This window comes from Pristiophorus japonicus, chromosome 8 (genome assembly GCF_044704955.1).
Source record: "Pristiophorus japonicus isolate sPriJap1 chromosome 8, sPriJap1.hap1, whole genome shotgun sequence".
Lineage (NCBI taxonomy): Eukaryota > Metazoa > Chordata > Chondrichthyes > Pristiophoridae > Pristiophorus > Pristiophorus japonicus.
Genome location: NC_091984.1, coordinates 203874892 through 203897495, shown reverse-complemented (window position 1 = coordinate 203897495; position 22604 = coordinate 203874892). Strand labels below are relative to the sequence as shown.

At 47.7% G+C, this 22604-nt stretch overlaps 1 pseudogene; it reads left to right on the top strand.

Moving 5' to 3' along the window:
• The first annotated feature begins 15460 nt into the window (after positions 1 to 15460).
• Positions 15461 to 15698, top strand: LOC139269990 (U2 spliceosomal RNA; annotated as a pseudogene).
• The last annotated feature ends 6906 nt before the right edge of the window (positions 15699 to 22604 follow it).

Sequence of the window (22604 nt, the reverse complement as noted above, 5' to 3'; positions counted from 1 at the left end):
CGTAGCATGTCTGCCAACGCAGTTTCGAACTTACGTGGTCCAGCTAGATGTCTTGGTTTGGCAACGAATTCCAATACATCCTGGCCCTCAGAACGAACGTACGTATAAAATCTTGAGATGATGATGCCTTCATCTGAGATGGTCATGTACCAGAGCACACAATGTTTCATAGTCCTTGTCCATTGGACTTAAGGACGAGAGGAGATTCTTTGAGTCCATACATTTTCGGACCGCAAATCGTGAGGAGGACCTCCTGGCGCCGAACTACGTCTGCCTCTTTCTCCATTTTGTTGGCCACGAAGTATTGGTTTGTGGGCTATGAAGTCTGCCCAGTCTTCTCCCTCCACGAGTCGCTCCAGAATTCCAATTGTGCTCATTTTTGCATGCAAAGGTTCTTGTTACCTCATTGCCAAATGTCGTGTATGCAATAACTCAATAGACTGAATACTGTAAACTCTGAACAGGTACAAACCTGGCTCTACTTTATTAGGGCCCAAAATGATTACATTAGAAGATAGCTGGCCTTTTATACCTGGGCCGCACACACGTGTGCACATCCCAATGACCTCCGACAGTTGGGCCACCTGGTGGCTGGTAAATCCAAGCATGCATACATGACAGAGTCTATGGCAGAATAATCAGATGTGGACTCCAAATTAAATGGGCTTGATTGATAAAGTAGTATTTTCTTTCTCATATTCTTATGTTCACTTTTTGATCGATGTTGTTGGCTATATCAGCCAGTGAAGCAGTTGGGGTACTAGAATTGTCTTGGGCTAAATAGGAGGGAAGTAATAGAGGAGACAATAGTTCCTTAAAAAAAAGCCGACAGTGACATGGTAGTGTGAAACACAAGAACAGTTAGCTTCATAAAAATTATACTAAAATACGCACACTAGTTGTGCTCTATGTTATACAATCAGACAACAAACATACAAACCACCAAGCAGCTCGCAACAGTAACCTGAGAGAAGCACCGAGGGAAACTAGTTTCAACACTGCATAACTTATTTTCAGGGTCCACAAATCTGTTCACATTATGGGCTAGAAATTTATTATAGCCCAGGAATGGTCGGTGTCAATAGAAAAGTTGGAGAATTAGCGCTAGCCACGAATGCTTTAGTCTGCACGCAAAATTTGTGCTCACTGCTCAAAGAAATGATTGGAGTTCTAATTCAAGTCTTAAAGCCCAATCTCATTTGGTGTTGCACTCAAAGGGTGGACCAATATCAGTTGCAGTCTAGTTGCAAGTCATGATTGCCACAGGCTTTTTTCAGTACTTAAAGGGAGGTTCATTACATAGAAACATAGAAATTAGGTGCAGGAGCAGGCCATTCGGCCCTTCGATATCATGGCTGATCATTCAACCTCAGTACCCCTTTCCAGCTTTCTCTCCATACCCCTTGGTCCCTTTGGCCGTAAGGGCCATATCTAACTGCCTTTTGAATATATCTAACGAACTGGCCTCAACAATTTTCTGTGGTAAAGAATTCCACAGGTTAACCACTCTCTGAGTGAAGAAGTTTCTCCTCATCTCGGTCCAAATCGCTTACCCCTTATTCTTAGACTGTGACCCCTGGTTCTGGAACTCCACAGCAACGAGAACATTCTTCCTGTCTTTAACCTGTCCAATCCTGTCAGAATTTTATATGTTTCTATGAGATCCCCTCTCATTCTTCTAAACGCCAGTGGATATAAGCCCAGTTGATTCAGTCTCTCCTCATATGTCAGTCCTGCCATCCCGGGAATCAGTCTGGTGAACCTTCGCTGTACTCCCTCCATAGCAAAAACGTCCTTCCTCAGATTAGGAGACCAAAACTGAACACAAAATTCCAGGTGTGGCCTCACCAAGGCTCTGTACAACTGCAGTAAGACCTTCCTGCTCCTATACTCAAATCCTCTCGCTATCAAGGCCAACATGCCATTTGCCTTCTTCACTGCCTGCTGTACCTGCATGTCAACCTTCAATGACTGATGTACCATGACACCCAGGTCTCGTTACACCTCCCCTTTTCCTAATGTCACCATTCCGATAATATTCTGTCTTCCTGTTTTTGCCACCAACGTGGATAACCTCACATTTATCCACATTATACTGCATCTGCCATGCATTTGCCCACTAACCTAACCTGTCAAAGTCATCCTGCAGCCTCTTAGCATGCTCCTCACAGCTCACACCGCCACCCAGCTTAGTGTCATCTGCAAACTTGAAGATATTACATTCAATTCCTTCATCTAAATCATTGATGTATATTTTAAATAGCTGGGGTCCCAGCACTGAACCCTGTGGCACCCCATTGGTCACTGCCTGCCATTCTGAAAAGGACCCGTTTATTCTGACTCTCTGCTTCCTGTCTGCCAACCAGTTCGCTATCCACATCAATACATTACCTCCAATACCATGTGCTTTAATTTTGCACACTAATCTTTTGTGTGGGACCTTGTCAAAAGCCTTTTGAAAGTCCAAATACACCACATCCACTGGTTTTCCCTTGTCCACTCTACTAGTTACATCCTCAAAAAATTCCAGAAGATTTGTCAAGCATGATTTCCCTTTCATAAATCCATGCTGACTTGGACCGATCCTGTCACTGCTTTCCAAATGCACTGCTATTTCATCTTTAATAATTGAGTCCAACATTTTCCCCACCACCGATGTCAGGCTAACTGGTCTATAATTCCCTGATTTCTCTCTCACTCCTTTTTTAAAAAGTGGTGTTACATTAGCTACCCTCCAGTCCATAGGAATTGATCCAGAGTCAATAGAATGTTGGAAAATGATCATCAATGCATCCACTATTTCTAGGGCCACTTCCTTAAGTACTCTGGGATGCAGCCTGGGGATTTATCGGCCTTCAATCCCATCAATTTCCCTAACACAATTTCCTGACCAATAAGGATTTCCTTCAGTTCTCCCTTTTCGCTAGATCCTCGAACCCCTAGTATTTCCGGAAAGTTATTTGTATCTTCCTTAGTGAAGACAGATCCAAAGTATTTGTTCAATTGGTCTGCCATTTCTTTGTTCCCCATTATAAATTCACCTGATTCTGACTGCAAAGGACCTACGTTGGTCTTCACTAATCTTTTTTTCTTCACATATCTATAGAAGCTTTTGCAGTCAGTTTTTATGTTCCCAGCAGGCTTCCTCTCATACTTTATTTTCCCCCTCCTAATTAGACCCTTTGTCGTCCTCTGCTGAATTCTAAATTTCTCCCAGTCCTCAGGTTTGCTGCTTTTCTTGGCCAATTTATATGCCTCTTCCTTGGATTTAACACTATCCCTAATTTCCCTTGTTAGCCACGGTTGAGCTACCTTCCCTGTTTTATTTTTACTCCGGACAGGGATGTACAATTGTTGAAGTTCATCCATGTAATCTATAAATGTCTGCCATTGCCTATCCACTATCAACCCTTTAAGTATCATTTGCCAGTCTATCCTAGCCAATTTACGTTTCATACCATCGAAGTTATCTTTCCTTAAGTTCAGGACCCTAGTCTCTGAATTAACACTGTCACTCTCCACCTTAATAAAGAATTCTACTATATTATGGTCACTCCTCCTCAGGGGTCTCGCACAACAAGATTGCTAATTAGTCCTCTCTCATTACACAGCACCCAGTCTAGGATGACCAGCTCTCTAGTTGGTTCCTCAATATATTGGTCTAGAAAGCCATCCCTAATACACTCCAGGAAATCCTCCTCCACCGCATTGTTACCAGCTTGGTTAGCCCAATCTATATGTAGATTAAAGTCGCCCATGATAACTGCTGTACCTTTATTGCAAACATTACTGCTGCAGAATCTCATTCTCAGCATTGTTGACTATGCAGCTGCTTCAGCAAGCAGCAGCAGGACAAGGAAAGAGCCGGAGGACTGAAGCAGCTGTACTCATGGCGAATGCACGCCCCAGGGAGAGAACCCGCAGATTCTACTATCAAGCATTGGAGGCATGGGTGTCTGCTTTAGAGAGACGGAGGGCGGTGCTCTACCCAGCAAGTGGCAGGAGGCCCTCGCCACAAGTTTTCTGCACCATGTGGAGGGAGGTAGCACAGTGTGTCTTGGGCAGCACTGTGAACTCCAGAACCCACACACAGTGCAGGAAGAAATTTAACGAGCTCACTCAGGTGTTCAGGATGATGGAATGGTTAAACAAATGCTACGTACCACCATCTGAACCACAGTCTTCACATACTGCCCAAAGCACCACACACACAGGACTCACCCACAACAATCTCTACCTACCAACACTCACACCCACATCTCACACTTTGCACACAATGACAGCTATTCAACTATGGCAGGCACATCACCCAAACACATTGCTCCACATTCGCTCACACACTCCATTCTCTTGCAGGCCAAGGTGGCTCACAACAGGAGGGAGCAGGAGCACACAGGCAGTGTACAAGCCAATACCCAACCACTGTCCGTGCTGGAGAATAGAGTGCTGCAGATTATTTGGCACTGTGGACACCTGCGACATTGACCCCCCTGGGGACAACAATGGTATGTTCATCCCTACTCCTTCCTCCTTCTCATATCCCACTTCCCCCTGACCCGACAAGCGTTTTTCACGTTCCAGCGAATCATGCTGTATCTATGCAGCAGGCCGATGGTCTGCTTGATGCCAGGTGGCGGCATGACTGTTATCATATAAGTGTTGGGCAGGAATGTTGGGATTGCGGAGCGGAGTCATGAGCCAGGTGGAGAGTGGATAACTTTTGACTCTGACCAGCCTGCCACGAGCTTGGCGTGGTGGCTGGAAGAGTGTTGGCACACTGGTCTAGCGCAGGATGAAGGCACCGTGGCTGCCACCAGGTTTCGTGGGCATTGACATTGAGGATTCGCTGTCTGTGGTTGCATGCCAAATACACATTAAGTGAGTGGTAACCTTTGTGGTTACGGATTGTTATGCAGTGCCTGCAAAGCCATGTCGGTGCAGTCAGTGATGCCCTGCACCATGGGTGTAAAGTCCTGTCCCTGCAGTACAGACTCACACGAGGCACATGCTGAAGTCAAGGTCACTCAGGACCTGCACCTTTATTACACAGCTCTCAAATGCCACACTTGCCTGAGACCTGTCTTTATATACCTGTGTGGAACAGGTATCCAGTATCTCCTGCAAGTGCACCCCTGGTGGTAAGGTAAGTTTGTGGTTACAGGTCATCTCTAGTTACAGTCATGTATAGCATGGTAAGATACTATGGTAAGTTATGTACAGTAGTGTGAGATACACATCACCCTCCCCCAAGGTCTTATAGTCTTTATAGGTTCAGTCTCTCAGGTGGTCTTAGCTCTCGTGCGGAGCGTCTTAGTTGTGGTTCAGTTGTTTGCCTTGGTGTCTGTTTTTCTTTCGGTGTGATTGCTGGTATCTCGCCTGGGCTGTCTGTCTCGTTCAGTATAATTGTTGGTGTCTCACCTGGGCTGTCTGTTGGAATTGCCCTTTCCTCAGGTTGTTCCCTCTGTCTGTCCACCAGGTGTGGTGTGAGTTCCACATTGTAGTCTGCCTCTGGTTCAGCAGTGTTGTTGGTAAATCTACTTTTGACTTGGTCTACATGCCTCCGGCAGGTTTGGCCATTGTCCATTTGTACCACCAGTAGCCTGCTTCCTTCCTTGCCTGTTACTGTCCCTGCAAGCCATTTGGGACCCTGCCATAGTTTAGCACAAACACTTTGTCCCCTGTCTCATTCCACCTCCCCCTCGAATTTCGGTCATGGTACTCAGTTAGCTTACGGAACTTTGCCTCAACGATTTCATGCATGTCTGGGAGGATTAATGAGAGCCTTGTCTTTAAGGTCCGTTTCATCAATAGTTGCGCGGGGGGGAACTCCACTCAATGAATGCAGACGAGATCTGTATGCTAGCAGCAGTCGCGACAGGCGGCCCTGCAGTGTGGGACCCTGGATTTTGAGCATGCCTTGTTTAATGAATCTGCACTGCTCGCTCCGCCTGGCCGTTGGAGGCTGGCTTGAACGGTGCCGTCTTAATGTGATTTATGCCGTGGTCACTTATGAAATCTTGGAATTCTGCGCTGGTGAAGCACGGACTATTGTCACTGACCAATATGTCAGGAATTCCGTGTGTTGCAAACATGGTTCCAAGGCTCTCCACAGTGGTGGAGATGGTACTCGAGTTTAAAATGGTGCATTCGATCCACTTTGAAAATGCATCTACAACTACGAGGAACATTTTGCCCATGAATGGGCCCGCATAGTCTACATGCACCCGGTGAACACGGTTTGGTGGGCCAGGGCCGGGGGCTCAGGGTGGCCTCCCTGGGGGCATTGCTGAGTTGGGCACAAGTGGTGCACCGCTGGACGCAGAGATCCAAGTCCGCGTCAATGCTAGGCCACCAGATGTGGGATCTGGCTATGGCCTTCATGAGAATGATCCCCGGGTGCTCGCGGTGGAGCTCCCGGACAAATACCTCTCTGCCTCGCAGAGGCATAACTACTTGGCTGCCCCACATCAGGCAGTCTGCTTGTAGTGACAGCTCATGCATGCGCCTATGGAAAGGTTTGAACTCCTCGGGGCATCGCGGGCCTCTTCCCAGTCACCAGTTAAGGATAACGTGGGATCGCTGGTCGTCCAGGCTCTGATTTGGCGAGCTATCATGGGCGAACCTGTGGACTCAAAGGCATTGATTGCTATGACTATCTCACAGTCCTGTTCGTCAGACCCTTCCGTGGTCATCAGGGGAAGCCTGCTAAGCGCGTCGGCACAGTTGTCTGTGCCTGGTCTGTGCCTTATGGTGTAGTCGTATGATGCCAGCATGAGTGCCCACCGTTGAATGCACGCCGAGGCGTTGGTGTTTATTGCCTTGCTCTCGGATAGTAGGGACATGAGGGGCTTCTGGTCGGTTTCTAACGCGAACTTGGCCCCGAGAAAAGGTATTGGTGCATCTTTTTGACACCATACACGCACGCGAGCGCCTCCTTCTTCACCATTCCGTACCTGCGCTCCGCCCACGAAAGTGACCTGGAGGCATAAGCTATGGGTTGTAATTTACCCGCACCATTGACGTGTTGTAAAACGCACCCGACCCCATACGCTGACGCATTACATGTAAGCACTAGCTTTTTACCTGGATCAAAGAAAGCCAAAACACTGTTGGACCATAGAAGGTTGCGTGCCTTATTGAAAGCGCGTTCCTGGGCGTCCCCCCAAAACCAATCGCACCCCTTTCTGAGTAGCACATGGAGAGGCTCCAGCAGCATGCTTAAGTTCTGCATAAAGTTCTCAAAGTAATTGAGTAGCCCGAGAAAGGCGCGCAGTTCCGAGACATTCCGGGGGCCTGGGTGCCAGGCGAATTGCTTCGGTTTTGGACTCTGTTGGGCGGATTCCATCAGCGGCAATCCTTCTGCCCAAAAATTCAACCTCGGGTGCGAGAAACAGGCACTTGGATTTCTTAACTCTTAGGCCTACCCGATCCAACCGCTTTAGTACTTCCTCCAAGTTGCGGAGATGGAAGTCGGTGTCCCTGCCCGTGATAAGTATGTCGTCTTGAAATACAACCGTCCCCGGGATGGACTTGAGCAGACTCTCCATGTTGCGCTGGAATATAGCTGCTGCCGACCTGATGCCGAATGGGCATCGATTGTACATGAAAAGGCCTCGATGTGTGTTGATGGTGGTGAGTAGCTTAGACTCTTCGGTCAGTTCTTGCGTCATGTACGCAGATGTGAGATCTAGTTTTGAGAAAAGTTTTCCTCCAGCCAATGTGGCAAATAGGTCCTCTGCTCTGGGCAGCGGGTATTGGTCCTGTAGGGAGACTCTGTTTATGGTAGATTTGTAATCCCCATAGATTCGTACAGATCCATCAGGCTTCATGACTGGGACGATGGGACATGCCCAGTCGCTAAATTCCACAGGTGAGATAATGCCTTCCGCAGAAGCCTGTCCAGTTCATGTTCAATCTTTTCCCTCATCACATAGTGCACAGCTGTAGCCTTGTGATGGACCACAAATCCTGTGTGATGTAGATTTTGACTTTAGCCCCTTTGAAGGTGCCCACACCTGGCTGAAAGAGATGTTCAAATCGATTTAGAACTGTTGAGCAGGAGGTCCGTTCCTCTGATGACATGGCGTGAACATCATCCCATTTCAAATTGAGTTTTGCCAGCCAGCTTCTCCCCAGCAGTGCTGGGAGATCTCCGGGGACAATCCACAGGGGAAGTCGGTTCACTGTCCCTTTGTGTGTGACTGATAGCGCTGCCAAGGACTGGGACGATTTCTTTGGTATAGGTCCTTAGTTTGGTGTCGATCCTTGTGAGTTTTAGTCTGTCTCTTTTGTGCGGCCACAGCTGTTCAAATTGTTGAGCGCTCATGAGAGATTGACTCGCTCCTGTATCCAGCTCCATGTTGACGGGTATCCCGTTGAGTAGGACCCTCACCATTATTGGAGGCGTCTTGTTGTAAGAGCAGTGGCCATTGATCATGTTGACCCGCTGTACATCGGTGTTCCGTGTACTGTCCCTACCGTCTTCTGGTCCGCTTTCCGACCCTTCCGATTCGTCTCCCATCCAAGCTGCTGTTTTTCTGCACATGCGGGCCAGATGCCCTGTATAGTTGCAGTTTCTGCAAATGGCATGCTGAAATCGACGACACCTTGATGAGTGCCTTCCCCCACATCTCCAGCACAGACTGCTTCCATTGTTTCCAAGGAATGAGCTGCTTCTGGCTGATCTCCCTTGAGCTTCTCTCAGTTTGTAGTTGATTGCTCGCATTGTGGGTTGATGAGGAGTGAACGGCCGTTCCTGTGGACCTTGATGGCTTCTGGTGCCACTGCCTGCTGTTGAGGGCCTGCTCTCCTGCCTTTGTCTGTGTGTGGGGGTAGCGGCATGTTTCACGCTGTGAACCCCTTGTTCCGATGTTTCGTTAGTTGTCGTACCCGCAGTGTAGATCAACCTCGTTTCTTCTTCTCCGGCCAAGAATGTCTGTGCAACCAGCGCTGCTGCGTCTAGGGTCAAGTTCTTGGTCTCTATGAGCTTTCGGAATAGGCCTGCGTGGCCTATTCCTTCGATAAAAAAAGTCTCTCAGTACTTCTCTCCTTAGTTCATCGGAGAACTCACATAAGCTAGCCAACCTCCGAAGTTCCGCCACGAAGTCGGGTATGCTCTGGCTCACAAAGCGCCTGTAGTTGTAAAACCTGTGTCTGGCCATGTGTAGGCTGCCCGCTGGCTTCAGGTGGTCTCTTACCACTGTGCTCAACTCTTCAAACGACTTGCTTGCTGGTTTCTCAGGTGCCAGCAGGTCCTTCATTAAGGCGTATGTTTTCGAGCCACAGCTGGTCAAGAGATGGGCTCTTCTCTTGTCTGCCTTATCGTTGCCTAACCAGTCTTTGGTTACAAAGCTTTGCTGGAGCCTTTCTATAAAGTCCTCCCAATGACCTCCAGCATTGTATTTTTCATCTGAGCTGTTGGTCGCCATTCTGTGGATTCTGTAATCCCGTAACTCGTCGCCACTGTAAAGTCCTGTCCCTGCAGTACAGACTCACACGAAGCACATGCTGAAGTCAAGGTCACTCAGGACCTGCACCTTTATTACACAGCTCTCGAATGCCACACTTGCTTGAGACCTGTCTTTATATACCTGTGTGGAACAGGTGTCCAGAGTCTCCTGCAAGTGTACCCCTGGTGGTAAGATAAGCTTGTGGTTACAGGTCATCTCTAGTTACAGTCATGTATAGCATGGTAAGATACAGTTATGTACAATAGTGTGAGATACATGACAATGGGGAATCTCGCTATCCTGGCAAAGCCACATGCATGCTCATCCTGCTTCTCTCTGGTGATGGGGAAGGAAATGTAGTCCCTTCTCCTACTGTAGAGAGCCTCTGTGACCTCCCGGATGCAGCAACAGATGGCAAACTGCGAGATGCTAACTATGTCTGCTGTTGCAGACTGGAAGGATCCGCTAGCAAAGAAATTGAGGGCTATGGTGACCTTGACTGCCACTGAGAGAGCCGTGGATGCTCTGATCTGAGACTGAATGTCTGGTTGCAGGAGGTGGCAGAGTTCTGTGACCACCTCCTTGGTGAAGCGGAGCCTTCTAATACACTGCTCTTTGCTTAATTGGAGGTAGTAGAAGTGCTATCCGAATATCCTCGAAGTATAAAGCCTCCTGGTGAGAGCCCTGATGGCTCTCCTCTTCCCTCTGGACACATGTTCCTGTCTTTCTCACTGCCTCTACTCCCTCCTGGAGGGTGAGGTCGACTGCCAGTACAGCCCCCATTAATGTAACCAAGTGCAGCAGTTTGATTTTTTAAGAATAAATGTAACTATTTTTTAGTGCCCACAACATTCCTAATACAACATAACATTGACATTACTGAATGAAACTGCTGGACTATGTGAAACTGACATGAAAGTACTAAAACTCCACTAACCTGACAGCTGCGACTCATTACTGATGATCCTTTTAAATAACATCCCTGGTGCTTCATGCCAGCTTTCCCTGTTGCTGTTTACTCCAAGCACTAAGGTAGGTGGCGACAATCAATTTCGCAGATTGGGCAGTCAGTGAGTGTTGCACACTCACTGACATCACGGTCCACCTGTCTTTGAAGCTCCCGGCATTATCTATTACTGGCAGTGCTGCAGGGGGGCGGGATTTGGCATGCGACACAGGATTCGCCTCACCCCGGCGATAATGCTCTAGCACCCTGTTAGCACCGGCTGCTGGCACTAACGGGAGGCACTAAGGTACCAAATGTTTCCCGCTCTAAGTTTTATTTAGATCAGGATATTAACAACTATATGCCCTTGCAGTACTTTATATTATTTATCCATGTGGCGTTAAAGCATTAGCCTATAATCTGCATAATTTTCATTCATTTTCTTCATATCGACGGTCAGATCCAATACTCAGATGCATGGACACAATGGCATGAATTACCAGAAGAAATCTGGTGCTAAATCTGTTGCCTAATTGATGCCGATGCTAAGCATCTCAATTGAGAAAAACAGAAGAATATATTGGGAGAAGGCAAAGTGCAGATATTTTGATTGTACTCAAAATAGTTGATTTATTCTGCTATGAGGAAATGCTTTATCGTGGCAGAAACCTGTGAGAGCAAGGGAAATAATTTATTTAACATAGCAAAGTAAAATAAACCAATGTGTGAGCAAATAAGATTGCAGGATAAAATACAGGTGCTTATTGTGGGTGACTGCCTGCAAGTTAAGTTGTGTGCTGTTAAAAAGAGGGGGGTACATTCATGGAGTAAGTCCAGAACTGCTTATGATACAAAATGTTAAGAAGGATACTGGTGAACAGTCCATACTTAATTTGGAATCTTTAAAACTTTGATTGTCTATGTTGTTACCTGCCTACTGTTGGAGGAGTCAGTGATGAGGGGGTCATCAATTTAAATTGTCATTGAGAGCGGGGAGAGAGGTTAGGAGAAATTTCTTCACGCAGCTGGTTGTTGGAGCATGGAATACTTCGCCACATAGACTGGCTGAAGAAGAGACCAGTGTATGGTTTAGAGAAAACTGGATAAATAGTTGAAGCAGAGGAAGATGCAGGACTATAGGGAGAGTGTGGGGCAGTGGGATTAGTTTTGAAATGCTCAGCACAGACATGATTGGCTGAATGGCCTCCTTGTTGTAAAGTTCTGTGGTTCTATGGGATTCACAATGGGAAACCCACTGTGGCTTCTTTAGAACTGGAGAGGGACAGAAAATAAAGGGCCCACAGCAGAAGAGAAAAAAGTAGAAAATGAAGCAGTTGTCAACAGCTCAGTGATACGAAAATGAAAACCTAGAATTTTGTGTTTTTTTAAAGAACTGCTGCGTGAAATCTCTTGATACTACTAACTTCCTCATTTTCTTGTGTTTCCTGGTGTATGAAGATTGCTCAACACGACAGTATAAGGAAAGCACCAAAATATTAAAAAAACACACCACAGTAAACAGCATAGGCCAGCATACCCAATAACATATATCAAACCTTGCTGTATTAAGCATTAACTGTTTCAATGATAGTATGAAACCCCTTAGAAAACAGTATCTTGTACTTCACTCTACATAAACGAGTGGTTGTTTGCTTGAATTAGAATTATACGCAATTATGTTGCAAAATAATGGCCCTGAATTTGTGGTCGGCCTTTGAAATTGGCCACAAGTTTGGGAAATTCTGAACTTGCAATCTGTCAAGTTCTGACTGCATCGGCTTCGCTGCACATTTCACCTACCCATTTAAATCAACATGCTGCCGAAAAGTTCGGCTAATTCCCCACCTACTGTGCATTAATTACCTGGAAATGTTTTATGTCTGGCGCAGACAGGTGTAGGAGCCTGTTGCACAGCATAAGGGGAGGGAGAAATAAGAAAATTGTACTGGTTGGTGGCTGCTGACTGACCCGAATATTTTCAGAAGGTTTAATGTCAACGTTTTTGTGTGCCGATTATTTCTCAACATACTACAATTAAAAAAAACTACTGATTTTATAGAAATATTTGTACTGGGGTTTGCTACTTTATGGACAAAAGTCAAATAATTGAGCATCTAATCAAATACTAAGTAGATAAGAACCATATATCTAACAAATGCAGTATTATTTACATAGTTATGAAAGATGTTTGATCAAATATATACCTGGCATTAAAAACATATATATGCCTACCTTTTTAAATCCCCTCAACCAACATTTACAATTAAGAGTGACTATTAAGCTATGTAGTTTGTAATATATAGCAGTAGAAGACTTCTGTCTTTTATTGACATATATTTACAGAGCAATCTTCTCTGTTTCCTGATTGGCTAAGATTCAGGAAGTGAAAGGAGCAGTGCCCCACGTGATCCCGGGTTCACATACACACAATGGTGTCCCCCTGGGATCCGTGGGCCACAACGCTGAGCACAACTCTGCAGGGTTTGAAAACAACTTTTCGAAGGGGGATTCGCACAAAGTAATTGCGTATTTCGTTCGGATGTCGGCGGCATATTCCTTAGCTACACTGCTGACCGCGAAGTCAGGGCCCATCATGTACTGTTTACAGCTGCGTTCGAGCAAACTAATAAGATTAGGACCAGAATAATCTAGATAACATAAGGAAAAATAAAAGAATAAATTTGCATTTATAAATCATCTTTCATGACCTCAGAACGTACTAAATAGCTTTGAAGTGTAGTCATTGTTGTATTGAAGGGAAATGCGGCAGACAGTTTGTGCACAGTAAGGTCTCACAAACAACAATCAGATAAATGACAATATAATTTGGTTTTAGTGATAAATGTTGGCTAAGATACCTAAATGTAAACCTCCAATGTATGTCAGTATGGCTTAGTCAGGACTGCGCACGTCTGAGTCAAGAGATTGTGTGCTCAAGCCCCATTACAGACTTATATCCGCGCCAACAGCGCCTCTCCGCCATACTTTACCGCCTCAGCAGGGATTCCATCCGCTCCCATAGCCTTGTTATTCTTGAGCTGTTTATGGCTTTTCCTACCTCGTGCAACGTTGGGGTTTCACTGAGGTGGTGGATGCTGCGGGATGGAGTCGAGAACACTCGAGTCAAAGGCAGAGTCTCGATTGAGGAAGTCTTCGAAGTGCTCTTTCCAGCGGGCCCTGACAGCCTCGTTGTCCTTGATGAGTGTTTCCCCGTTCTTGGCCAGCTGTGGGGTGGGGCCTTGGGAGTTTGGGCCGTAGGTGGCCTTGACTGTAATGAAGAATCCTTGCATATCGTGGCTGTCGGCCAGTTGTTGTATCTCCTGTGCTTTCTCCATCCACCACCTGCTCTTTAGCTCCCCGTTTTTTTGTTGGACCTCAGCCTTGAGCCGTCTGTAATGTTGTTTTGCTGCTCCCGAGTTGGGTTTTTGCTTGAGGCTCAGAAATGCTCTGCGCTTGCAATCTATTAGTTCTTGGATCTCCCGATCATTTTCATCAAACCAGTCTTGGTGTTTTCTGGTTGAGTGACCAAGTGTCTCTTCACAGGCACTGGTTATGGAGGCCTGGAGGGCAGACCAAGCGCTGTGGGCATTCAGCATCTCAGGGTCATCAAGGCACGCCAGTTTGCTGTGAGGCGCTGGCTGTATAGGGCTCTCTTAGCTGGGTCTTTCAGTGCCCCGGCATTGACTTTTTAGTGGCACTGCTTCTGCTAGCCCCTGTGCTTTGGGGCTATGTTAATGTCGATGATGGATCAGATTAGGCGGTGGTCCGTCCAGCAGTCGTCAGCTCCTGTCATGGCATGGGTGATGACATAGTTGAGCAGATGCTAGTGTTTGGAGCGAGGATGTTGCCACAATGCCTTGTATTTGTCCCTCGGACGGAACAGGGTGTTGGTGATGAGGAGTTCATGGGTACCGCTGGAGTTGGCTTTCCCTACCCCCTTTCTGCCAATCACGCCTCCCCAGAGGGCTGTGTCTTTGCCGACCCTGGCGTTAAAGTCACCTAGGAGGATCAATTTGTTGCCCGTGGGGACGCAGGACAGGGATGTTTCGAGGTTGGAATAAAAACCCTCTTTAGTCTCAACCATTGCATTGAGTGTTGGGGCGTACGCATTGATGACTGTGGCACATTGGTTCCGGGATAGGGTGAGTCAAAGAATTATGAGGTGTTCATTAACCCCGCAGGGGGAGTCTTTGAGGCGGTCGACCAGCTAATTTTTGATGGAGAAGCCGACTCCGTGAAGGCGGCGTTCTTCCTCTGGTTTTCCTTTCCAGAAAAAGGTATAACCTCCACCTTGTTCCTTGAGTTGGCCTTCCCCTGCCCGCCGGGTCTCGCTTAGGGCGGCGATGTCGATGTCAAAGCGTTTAAGTTCCTGGGCATCTATGGCGGTGCGGCATTCTGGCCTGTCGCTGTTGGAGTTGTCCATGAGGGTCCTGACGTTCCAGGTCCTGAATTTCATGTTAATGAAGTGGAAGATGTCTGTGCGTGAGTTCTTTTAACGTGGGGTGGCCGCTGCACACCGGCAACCACACGGGCTTAGCTGAGCAAGGTCTTGGTCCAGTAGCAAGGGGATCCAAGACGACTGGAGACCAGGCACTGCTGTATGAGCCTCTCTCACCTGGAGGGAGGAGAGCATGCTAGGAGATCTCAGAGATGCAGTGATTGTGACCATCTTTAAAAAAGGGGACAAGTCCGATTGCGACAACTACAGGGCCTTTTGGCTAAGATCATGCGTAACTGACCTGACAGGGGAGTAGCCACCATGACCTCCGGGTGGTTCTCCCTGGATCAGGAAGGTATATGCTTGCTTTTTTGGAAACAGGAGGTGGGTGGGGTGGCTTGACCCATCCACCTCCACGGAGGTGTGTGGGGGACCTGACCCATCCACCTCCATGGCATGAACCTGGTATTGCAGTACTTCCAGGAACGGTGCAGTGGCTCTAGGCCTTTTGGCTAAGAGCATTGGCGCAGAGTGATCCTTGGCGTGTGCAAGGTGACCTCTGGCGTTTGTGATTTGACAAAGAATTGGAACGATTGGCTACGAATTTCAAAAAAAAACTACAGGGGAATCTCTTCTCGGCCTTTTGGCTAAGATCATGCGTAACTGACCTGACAGGGGAGTAACCATGACCCCAAAGTGGTTCTCCCTGGATCAGGAAGGTGGTTCTCTTATGCTTTTTGGAAATAGGAGGTGGGTGGGGTGGATTGACCCATCCACCTCCACGGAGGTGTGTGGGGGGCCTGACCCATCCACCTCCATGGCACGAACCTGATATTGCAGTACTTCCAGGAACGGTGCAGTGGCTCTAGGCCTTTTGGCTAAGAGCATTGGCGCAGAGTGATCCTTGATGTGTGCAAGGTGACCTCTGGCGTTTGTGATTTGACAAAGAATTGGAAAGATTGACAACGCATAAAAAAAAACTACAGGGGAATCTCCCTGCTATCAGCCACTGGGAAAGTTGTCGCTAGAGTTCTCCTCAACCGTCTTCTCCCTGTGGCCGAGGAATTCCTCCCGGAATCACAGTGCGGATTTTGTCCCCTACGGAGCACAATGGACATGATCTTTGCAGCGCGACAGCTGCAGGAAAAATGCAGGGAGCAGCGGCAGTTCGGGAGGCCAGCATCGTGAGAGCGGCGCGACGCGGGAGGATAAAGGGCAACGGCAGCAGCTTGGAGGCAGTTCGGGAGGCCAGCTGCAGAAGAGGCAGAAAGTAAACAAAGAAGTAAAAAGAAATCGAAGTGTGAAGTCACAGCCAAGCGGGTAAGTGATAGGCTGGTGGATTGGTGAGTATTTTATCTTTTTCTTTTCTTTCGGTAGGAACCATTTGGCATTGATGTAAGTAAATAAGTAAGAACTGAAAGTAAATATATATGATCCTTATTATCTGGAGAGAACCAGTTCATTAAATCAGCTGTTTGCTGAGTAGTTTCTGGGTGTGTTTTGCTAAGGTTTAGAGTTTAGTTCTACTTGATAGTTGCGGGTATAACTAGAGGGATGGCAGTGCAGCTCAGTCACGTGGATTGCACATCCTGTGGCATGTGGGAAATCCTGGATGCTTCGTGCAGCCGGGATGACCACGTGTGCAGAAGGTGTCTCCGGCTGAACCAACTCGAGCTCTCGTGTTTTGGAGCTTGAGCGGCGGCAGGAGTCACCATGGTGCATCTGCGGGACTGAGAGCAATGTGGATAGCACGTTTCTAGAGGCTGTCACCCCACAGCTTAAGAGTGTGCAGGTAGATAGGGTTTGGGTGACCCCTGGACAGAAGAGGAGGACTAGGCAGGTAGTGCAGGAGTTCCCTGAGTCCATCTTGCTCTCCAACCGGTACTCTGTTCTGAGTGCCGATGGGGGCGATGGTGGCTGTTATGTCTCAAATAAAGCAATGTGACTGAGTACTGTAGACTTGAGTAAGTGTGACCTTAGTCTCTTTATCCTGACTCCAGAGCGCTGGCACAGCATGGGAGGCCTGCTTATATGTAGTGCTCCCAAGGAAGGCTGGGATCCCTTGGGACTCCAACAGATGTGCCCTCTGGTGGTGGTAGAATGCTGGTTACAAGGCGTTGCATACATAACATCACTCCCCCTACCCCCAAAGTCAATTGTACACTTATTTACAGGGTGAGATGATCTGGGGTGTTCCGCTCTCTAGTTGATCGTCTCATACAAACACAAGTGCAGGTGAGCTGGTTGGGCCTTCGCTGGGCTGCTGCATAGCTGGCCTTGCTGGGCTGCTGGGGATGATGGGTTCAACTTCGTGGTCAACCGTGATGTCGGTTGACACTTGTATGTGTATCGGAGGGTCGAAGTTGGTGGTGTCCTCTTCACGTTGTTCATGGCTGTCTGTGAATCGCAGTTTGGTTTGGTCCAAATGTTTTCTGCAAGTTAGTCCATTTACAACTTGTAACCTCAAACACCCTACTCCCTTCTTCGGCTACGACAGTGCCAGCAAGCCATTTGGGACCATGTCCATAGTTGAGTACAAATACAGGTCATTGACTTCAATATCGCGTGACAAATTTTCATGATCACGGTACATGCTTTGTTGATGCCGCCTGCCCTCGATATGATCATGGAGATCAGAGTGGACTAGAGAGAGCCTTGTTTTGAGTGCCCTTTTCATGAGCAGTTCAGCAGGAGGAACCCCGGTCTTGTGCGGTTGCTGAGCAGGACTCAGGACAGGCAGATCTGCAGGGGGCCTTTCGACAATCGTTTCAAGCTTTGCTTGATGGTTTGGACTGCCCGTTCTGCCTGGCCGTTAGATGCGGGCTTGAACGGGGCAGATGTGACGTGCTTGATCCCATTGCAGGTCATGAATTCCTTGAATTCAGCGCTGGTGAAGCATGGCCCATTGTCGCTGACGAGGATATCAGGCAGGCCGTGCGTGGCAAACATGGCTCGTAGGCTTTCGATGGTGGCAGTGGACGTGCTTACCGACATTATTACACACTCAATCCATTTTGAATAAGCATCCACAACAACCAAAAACATTTTACCTAGAAACGGGCCAGCGAAGTCAACGTGGATCCGAGACCACGGTTTGGAGGGCCATGACCACAAACTTAGCGATGCCTCCCTGGGTGCATTGCTCAGTTGAGAGCAAGTGTTGCATTGGCGCATGCAAGACACCAAATCTGAGTCAATGCCGGGCCACCACACATGGGATCTGGCTATAGCTTTCATCATTACTGTGCCTGGGTCGGTACTGTGTAGGTCACGTATGAACGTTTCCCTGTCTTTCTTAGGCAAAACCACGCGATTACCCCACAAAAGACAGTCCGCCTGTATGGACATATCGTCTTTGCGCCACTGGAACGGCTTGATCTCTTCATGCATCTCCGCTGGGATGCTAGACCAGCTCCCATGGAGGACACAGTTTTTTTTACAAGGGACAGTAAAGGATCCTGGCTGGTTCAGGTCTTGATCTGGCAGGCCATAACCGGTGACTTTTTGTTTTCAAATGCATCCATCACCAAGAGCAAGTCTGCAGGCTGTGTCATTTCCACCCCGGTGGTGGGCAATGGTAGCCGAATGAGAGCATCAGCGCAGTTCTCTGTGCCTGGCCTGTGGCGAATTAAATTGTTATATGCAGACAGCGTGAACGCCCATCTTTGGATGCGAGCAGAGGCATTGGTATTAATACCTTTGCTCTCTGAGAATAGCGATATGAGCGGCTTATGGTCAGTTTCTAACTCGAGCTTAAGCCCAAACAGATATTGGTGCATTTTTTTCACCCCGTAAACGCATGCCAGAGCTTCTTTTTCAATCATGCTGTTGGCCCTTTCGGCCTTGGACAAACTCCTGGACGCATAAGCGATTGGTTGCAATGTTCCCGATTCGTTTGCTTGTTGTAACACACACCCGACCCCATGTGAAGACGCATCGCAAGCTAGCACTAAATGTTTACGTGAGTCATACAGAACAAGCAGTTTGTTGGACCATAACAGATTTTTGGCTTTCTCAAAAGCAGTCTCTTCTGATTTCCCCCATACCCAGTCATCTCCCTTGCGTAGCAACACATGTAGGGGTTCTAGCAAGGTGCTTAACCCGGGTAGAAAATTACCAAAATAATTGAGGCGTCCCAGGAATGACCGCAGCTCTGACACGTTCTGTTGTCTCGGCGCGTTCTTGATGGCCTCCGTCTTGGCATCGGTGTGTCTGATGCTGTCTGCCGCGATTCTTCTCTCAAAGAACTCGATCTCTGGCGCCAGGAAAACACACTTCAAGCATTTCAACCTGAGTCCCACACGATCTAGCCGACTTAGAACCTCTTCCAGGTTCTGCAAGTGTTCGATGGTGTCCTGACCTGTGATCAATATGTCGTCTTGGAAAACCATGGTGCACGGAACTGACTTTAGCAGACTCTCCATGTTCCTTTGAAAAATAGCCGCATTCGATCGAATCCCAAATGGGCATCTATTGTAGATGAACAGACCTTTGTGTGTGTTGATGCAGGTGAAGCCTTTCGAAGATTCCGCCAGCTCCTGCGTCATGTAGGCCGAAGTCAGGTCCAACTTGGTGAACGTCTTCCCTCCTGCCAGCGTCGTAAATAGGTCGTCTGCCTTGGATAGCGGTACTAGTCCTGCAGTGAAAAAACGGTTAATTGTTACTTTATAGTCCCCACAAATTCTGACCGTGCCATCGCCCTTGAGAACCGGAACAATCCACCTGGCCCACTCATTGAACTCAACCGGTACGATGATGCCCTCTCATTGCAGCTTGTCCAGCTCGATCGCCACTTTCTCTCGCATCATGTATGGCACCGCACATGCCTTGTGGTGGATGGGTTGTATACCGGGAACCAAGTGGATCTGCACCTTCACCCCAGAGAAATTTCCGATTCCTGGCTCAAACAACAACGGGAACTTGTTCAAAACCTGGGTACATGAGGCGTCGTCGACGGACGAAAGCGCTCGGATGTCGTCCCAGTTCCAGCGGATTTTTCCCAGCCAGCTTCTGCCGAACAGTGTGGGGCCATCTCCTGGCACAATCCATAGTGGTAGTTCGTGCTCCGCTCCATCATAGGAAACTTTTACTGCTGCACTATCAATTACAGGGATCAGCTCTTTAGTGTAAGTTCTCAGCTTGGTATGAATAGGGCTCAGCTTGGGCCTTTGTGCCTTGTTGCACCACAGCCTCTCGAAGGCCTTTTTGCTCATGATAGACTGACTTGCACCCGTGTCCAATTCCATGGATATTGGAATTCCATTCAGTTCAACTTTTAACATGATCGGTGGACATTTCGTGGTGAAGGTGTGTACCCCGTACACTTCTGCTTCCTCGGTTCGAGTCTCTAGTTCAATTTGATCTGCCATGGATTGGTCTTCCTCTGCAACGTGGTGGTTTGCAGCTTTGCAGCTCGTCTGCACATTTGCTGGAGTTGTCCCATTGTTCCACAGCCTTTGCACGCATAGTGTTTGAAGCGGCATTGAAGGGCTCGATGATCACCTTCACAGCGCCAACAAGTTGTTAATTGCCTCGCATTCACACTTGATGGCGGACTTTGAGTCATCTGAGGTCGTGCAGCTGCAGGCGTGTACATTCTACCATATGCATTCCTACCTGAAAACAACGTTACTTTGTGTACAGTACTTGCCGATGCATCTTTATGCTGCAAAATTTGTTTGGTGTTATCGCTGGTGGACATAAATGCCTCGGCTATTGTTATGGCTTTGCTCAGGTTCGGTGTTTCAACAGTCAATAGTTTGCGAAGGATAACCTCATGGCCAATGCCAAGTACAAAAAAGTCTCTTAGCATTTGCTCCAGAAATCCATCGAATTCACAATGTCCTGCAAGGCGCCTTAGTTCGGCAACGTAGCTCGCCACTTCTTGGCCTTCAGACTGTTGACATGTATAAAATCGTACCTTGCCATCAGATCGCTCTCCTTCGGATTTAGGTGCTCCCGGACCAGCGTACACAGTTCTTCATACGATTTGGTTGTTGGTTTCACCGGAGCAAGAAGATTCTTCATGAGGCCATAGGTTGTTGCCCCGCAGATGGTGAGGAGGATTGCCCTTCGTTTGGCAGTGTTCTCATTCTCTTCCAGCTCATTGGCCACAAAGTATTGGTCGAGTCGCTCCACAAAGGCTTCCCAATCGTCACCTTCTGAGAATTTCTCCAGGATATCAACAGTTCTCTGCATTTTCTCATGATGGTTCGTTATCTATTACTCGTCGGCAGTTGTTATGTCTCAAATAAAGCAATGTGACTGAGTACTGTAGACTTGAGTAAGTGTGACCTTAGTTTCTTTATTCTGACTCCAGAGTGCCTGCACAGCTTGGGAGGCCTCTTTACATGCAGTGCTCCCAAGGAATGCCGGGATCCCTTGGGACTCCAACAGATGCGCTCTCTGGTGGCAGTAGAATGCTGGTTACAAGGTGTTGCATACATAACAGTGGCTCTGGGGAGTGCAGTAGAGCCAAGGCCACGGCATGGGTGGCTCAGCTGCACAGTGGGGGAGGAAAAAGAATGGAAGAGCTATAGTGGTAGGGGATTCCATAGTCAGCGGAGCATACAGACGTTTCTGCGACCGCGGACGTGACTCCAGGATGGTATGTTGCCTCCCTGGTGCCAGGGTCAAGGATGTCACTGAGTGGCTGCAGGGCATTCTGGGGGGGAGAGGCCGAACAGTCAGAGGTCATGGTCCACATCGGTACCAATGACAGAGGTAGGAAGAGGGATGAGGTCCTGCAGGCAGAGTTTAAGGAGTTAGGAGAGAGATTAAAAAGCAGGACCTCAAAGGTAGTAATCTCTGGATTACTCCCAGTGCCACGAGCTAGTGAGTACAGAAATAGGAAGATAGAGCAGATGACTACGTGGCTGGAGAGATGGTGCAGGCCGGAAGCCTTTAGATTCCTGAGACATTGGGACCGCTTCTGGGGGAGGTGAAACCTGTACAAGCTGGACGGGTTGCACCTCAACGGAACAAGGACCAATATCCTCGTGGAGGGGTTTGCTAGTGCTGTTAAACTAGCTTGGCAGGGGGATGGGAACCTGAGAGTTGATTCAGTAGGGAGGGGAGAAAAGCGGAAATTAGAAAGCAAAAATAAAAAAAGTGAGTTTGAAGGAGAGAGGAAACAAGCAGGAGAAAAGGGTTAAAAAAAACAAAGTTAAAGGCACAAATGCACGTAGCATTTGTAACAAAATAGATGAGTTGACGGCACAAATTTCGACAAATGGGTATGATCTGATAGCCATTACAGAGACGTGGTTGCAAGGTGACCAGAACTGGGAATTAAATATTCAGGGGCATTTGACAATTCGGAAGGACAGACAGAAAAGAAAAGGAGGTAGGGTAGCTCTATTGATAAAGGATGAAATCACTGCAATAGTGAAAAACGATATATGCTCAAAGGATCACAATGTTGAAACAGTTTGGGTGGAGATAAGGAATAATAAGGGGAAAAAGTCACAGGTGGGTGTAGTATATAGGCCCCCTAACAGTCGCAACTCTGTTGGTCGGAGCATAAACCAGGAAATAGTGGGGGCTTGTAAAAAGGGAACAGCAATAATCATGGGTGATTTTAACCTTCATATTGATTGGACAAATCAAATTGGTCAGGTTAGCCTTGAGGAAGAGTTCATAGAGTGCATAAGGGACGGTTCCTGGAGGAATATGTAACGGAACCAACCAGGGGACAGGCTAGCCTAGATCTGGTCCTGTGTAATGAGACAGGATTAATAAACAATCTCCGAGTAAAGGATCCCTTGGAATG